The sequence below is a fragment of the Elephantulus edwardii genome, unplaced genomic scaffold (genome assembly GCF_000299155.1).
Source record: "Elephantulus edwardii isolate Elephantulus edwardi_28Jun2011 unplaced genomic scaffold, EleEdw1.0 scaffold00014, whole genome shotgun sequence".
Classification (NCBI taxonomy): Eukaryota; Metazoa; Chordata; class Mammalia; order Macroscelidea; family Macroscelididae; genus Elephantulus; species Elephantulus edwardii.
The window spans coordinates 849,851-855,164 of NW_006399764.1; positions in this window are offsets into that span (position 1 = coordinate 849,851).

A 5,314-nucleotide genomic window follows, 5' to 3' on the forward strand; every position below is an offset into this window, starting at 1 on the left:
CTCAATCTCTTCACCATCAATCTGGTGCTGCCAATTGACCCAGTGATGAGAATCTTTGTCTTCCTGATGCTGAGCTTCAATCCATATTGAAGACTGCAGTCTTTGACCTTCCGCAGCAAGTGTTTAAGGTTATCCACAGTTTTGACAAGCAAGATTGTGTCATCACATAACATAGGTTATTGATGATTATCCCTCCAATCCTGATGCCACATTCTCCTCATAAAGTCCAGCCTCATGAATGATACGTTCTGTATATAAATTAAAATAGTATGGAGAGAGGACACATCTCTGACACACTCCTTTCCTGATTTTGAACCATGCAGTGTTTCCCTATTCTGTTCTGAGGACTGCTTCCTGGTCCAAGTATAGGTTTTGTATTATAAGCACAATCAAGTGTTCTGGGATTTCCATTCTACTCAAGGTTAGCCACAATTTGTTGTGATCCACAGTCAGACAGACATTCTTTTGGTCCTCTTTGCTTTCTGCCAAGATTTATCTGATATTGGCAATAATCTTTCTAGTGTCATGACCTCTTCTAAATGCAGCTTGCATTTCTAGTAGTTTTCTGTCAATGTACTGTTCCAGTCATTTTTGGATAATCTTCACCAGGATTTGTGCTGTATATGGTAGTAATGATATTGTTTGATAATTTCTACATTCGTTTGAGTCACCTTTTTTTTTTTTTTTTTTTTTAAAGAGGTAATAAATATGGATCTCTTCCAGTCAGTGGGCCAAGGTAGTTGTCCTCCAGATTTCTTGGGACAACTTGGTGAACACATCCAGTGCAGTATCTGTTTGTTGAATTATGTCACTCGGTATTCCATCTGGTTTTTGCCAAGTCTTTCAGAGCAGCCTGAACGTTCTCCTTCATCACCATAGATTGCCTCTTGGTCATACGCTGTTTCTTGAAATTCTTCTGTGTCAGCCAGTTCTTTTTGGTATAATGACACTATGTACTCTTTCCATCTTCTTTAGTGATTCCTGAATCATCAATATTCTGCCCATAGCATCCTTCAGTATCTCACCTCAAAGCTTGAATTTCTTCTTTAGCCCCTTCAGCTTAAGAAATGTGGAGCTTTCAGTGTTTTCAAAGTGCAAATGAATCATAGACAGACTGCGATCGCTGAACCTCATTTCCCCCGCCTCTTTGGCTCTTACTGGAAAGCTCTGAATAAAAATGGTTTGATCTAAAAAAAAAAAACAGAACGTGGAGAAAGTTCAGGCCTTTTGATTTTCAGACTCCAGCTCCTTGCACATTTAATTATAATATTTTACTTTGTCTTCCTGAGCTGCCCTTTAAAATCTGTTCCGCTCCTTAACTTCTTGATTCCTTCTCTTTGCTTTGGCTTCTCGGTGCTCTAGTGCAATATTCAGAGTCTCTTCTGATGTCTAATTTGGTCTTTTCATTTTCCTCCGTCTTTGTAATGACCTTTTACATTCTTCATGGATGATATTCTTGCTGTCTTCCCACAGCTCACCTGGCCTTCGTTCATTAGTGGTTAAGGCCTCAAACCTGTTCCTGAGTTGGCTTTTAAATTTGGGGGGGGGGGGGATAGGCTCAAGATGAAATTTTTATTTCTGTGGGTATGATTTGACCTTCTTTAGCTTTAATTTCAATTTGCATATGAATAGTTGATGGTCTGTTCTGCAATCAGCACCTGGCCTAGTTTTCGCTGCTGATGTTAAACTTCTTCAACGATTCCTTCCACAGATGTAATCGATCTGATTCCTGTGTTTGATCAGGTGAAATCCATGTGTGTAGCCAGTGCTTTTTTCTTATAAAAAAGTATTTGCAATGAATTAAATCATTGATAGTGAAGATTTCTATCACTCTGTTCCCAGCCTCTTTTCTGTCCCCAAGTCCATGTTTTCTAACTACTGATTGTTCTTCCTTGTTCCCAATTTTTGTATTAATGGCATAGTGGCAATGATATAAAAAACTCTGGTACCTAATGTTACCAGATGCTGATAATGGAATACACCCACACTCACTTTTCAAGGCTTTATAAGATTTCTTTGGTACCAGGTCTGATTCAGGACCTGATTCTTCTCTTTGTTGGGTTTGTTCCTCTATTCTAGGGAAGTACCTCGATATATATTACTAAATGCCACCTCACTGAACTTATTTTCCAAGGATTTTACACAAATGAATAATTTATTTTCATTTCCCTTTTAATGTATTTTTCACTTTGTTGAAATTATTGTAAAACATTTAGTTCCTGCATGAAGTCCAGGAGTTTTAACTTGAGGTGTCTTCTATTGTTACCCTACATCTTTAGAAGTGAACTTGATAGGCCTTATAATCTATAGCAAAACTGCTATCTGTTCGTAGTAGTTACTCTTAAGTTTCAAAAGCAGAAATAGAATTTCAAATGTTATCTTTGTGTGATTCCACAAATTTAGCAAGGTGACTTACCTATGGGAGAAGCTCAAATTTAACATTTTTAAGGTTTTATTAGACATATTTCTGGGTAAAGTTAATGGACCAATAGATAAAGTGAAAACAAGGTAAAAATAATGCCCTAAATTCTATTCTACCCAAGAAAATTCATCGCTTCTTTCCAGATCCCCTTCTTCTTATAGTCTACTTGAATCGCTGCTTTGCAAAATTACAATGATGGAAGTAACAGAGTATAATTTTATGCCCTATTATGCCTTCCTGCCTCCTTAGTTATGTCCAAACATTTCAAGATAGTGATAAATTTTCATAATTATAATTTTAATGCCTGCATAATATTCCATGTAATGGAAATGCCGTATAAGTAGCATAATTATTCTTACATTTTTAGACCTTAAAATTATTTCCAGTTCTCATTATTATAAATAACACTGCCATGAATGTCTTCATACTTATAAACTTATTTTTTAGGTTATTACTTTTTATTATATATCCAAAAGAATGATTAAATTTCTATGCAATTGAGTTATAAACAAATTGTGGAAAATAGCAGCGAGAGAGCAGAGAAATAATTTCTCAAAGTCACAAATTTTATGTGTGTTAGACATGGCAGGCTTTCTGGAGGGAGAAAAAGAACTTGGAAGCATGTAGACCCATTAAAGAATGTGATCTTAGCTTGTCAGCACAGAGTAAAATGTGAGGAAACCTCTGACTTGAGTAATACCTGACTCCAAGATGAGAAAGTCTGGCTCAAGTGTATCAGAGGTGATAATGACACAGGATAGAACAGGGTTCAGATCTGTTGTTTATAGGGTTGCTACGAGTCATTCACTTCTGGCATTTAACAACTCAACAACTGTGAAAACTACAAAGCCATAAGTGAGCTGAGCAACTTTCTCACTTATATATCTAGCATGTAACTAAGCTTTGCATCACTTGCTAGTTGAAACAAAATTAAGGGGAACAGAGCTTGAATGAGGCTAAGACATGATTTCCAACAGCCTTGAACCTAGTGGAGGCTACATTTTGGCTCAACTCAGAGTACCAGGAAATTACAACCTTTGAATTCCATCAAGACAAAGTTTTGATAATATCCAGAGATATGCTGGTGATATCTATATTTTAACTCAGCTGATCGAAAAGGGTGTATGCCAGGGATGTGTCCTATCTCCATACCTTTTCAACCTGTACTCAGAGCAGATTATCTGAGAAGCCGGGCTCTATAAGGAGAAGTGTGGAGTCAGGATTGGTGGAAGATCTATTAACAATCTGTGTTATGCAGATAATACAACCCTGCTTGCCAAAACTGAGGAGGACCTCATGCACTTGCTGCGAAGGGTCAAGGACTGCAGCCTTCAGTATGGACTGAGGCTCAATAACAAGAAGACAAAGATTCTCACCACTGGACCAATTGGTAGCATCAGGATGGATGGTAAAGAGATTGAGACTGTTCACAACTTTAGTTTGCTTGGCTCCACAGTCAACACTCTTGGCACCAGCAGCCAGGAAATAAAAAAAAACATATTGCAATGGGAAAGCCTGCTGTTAGGGACCTCTCTAAAGTACTCAAGAGCAACGGTGTCTCTCTGGAGACTAAGGTGCGCCTGATACAGGCCATGGTCTTTGCAATCACTTGTTATGCATCAGAGAGTTGGATAATGACTAGGGAAGATAGAAGGAGAATTGATGCCTTTGAGCTGTGGTTGGTGCTGGAGAAAAGTATTGAATGTACCCTGGACTGCCAAAAAAACAAACAGATTAATCCTGGAGAGGGTTAAACCAGGCTACTCCTTGGAGGCAAGGATTCTGGGGCTTTGTCTGACATACTTGGACATGTTGTAAGGAGAGACAGGTCCTTAAAGAGAGACATTATGCTTGGTAAGGTGGAGGGACAGCGCAGGAGGGGAAGACCCTCTATGAGGTGGATTGATTCAGTGACTGGGATAATCGGGATGGGTGTGTCAGAGGCCATGGGACTGGCACAGGATAGAGCAGGGTTTAGGGCTGTTGTACATATGGTTGCTACATACTTCCTGTTAGAACCTGCAAGAAACAAGTTGTTGTTATGTGCCATCGAGTCGCTTGAGACTCATAGCAACCCTATGTACAAGAGCCCTAAACACTGTTCTATCCTGTGCCAACCTCGCTGTCTCAAACACACTCATTCCCACCATTCCACTCACAGAATCAATCCATCTCATCGAGGGTCTTCCTCTCCTGTGCCGTCCCTCCACTCTCCCAAACATGATGTCCCTCTCCAAGGACCAGTCCTTCCTTGCAACATGCCCAAATTATGCCAGACAAAGCTTCAGAATCCTTGAGTCCGAGGAGCATTCTGGCTTCACCCTCTCCAGGGCAAACCTGTTTGTTCTCCTAGCTGTCCATGGTATAGTCAACTCTTCTTTGTTCTGAATAAAGACAGACCAGTAGTTGGAATGTAGTTGTTTGCTTTCAAATGTTTAAGATTCCAGTCACTATTCTCCAAAGGAGAACATAGTCCACATTGTTTTCATGGACTTTGTTCTGCTGACTGACCTTGATGTCCCTCCAGACTGTAGTCCCAAAGCCTCAGAATCAGCAACTCATTCCCTCAGGGCATTTGATTATGACTTAGAAGATTACTAAGTATTGGCCCATATTGGCTCTGTTTTATTCTTGGAGTTAATTACAGTAGTACTGCCCAAACTTCTTAAGAAACTTAGGAGCTACTGTTTCAGCCTGAATAGACATGAAGCTCTATTGATTATTATATGCTTACAGGGGATTTTCGAAGATACGTAAAGGCATTTTTATAGGCATGTTTCTTTCTTGTCTTTTTCTCCTTTTGAAAAATAGCAGCCCTAGCCATACTAATTTTTAAAATGCAGATGGTACTAGATAGCTTTAGTTTTTTCTCCATGTTGATGGACTCCATAT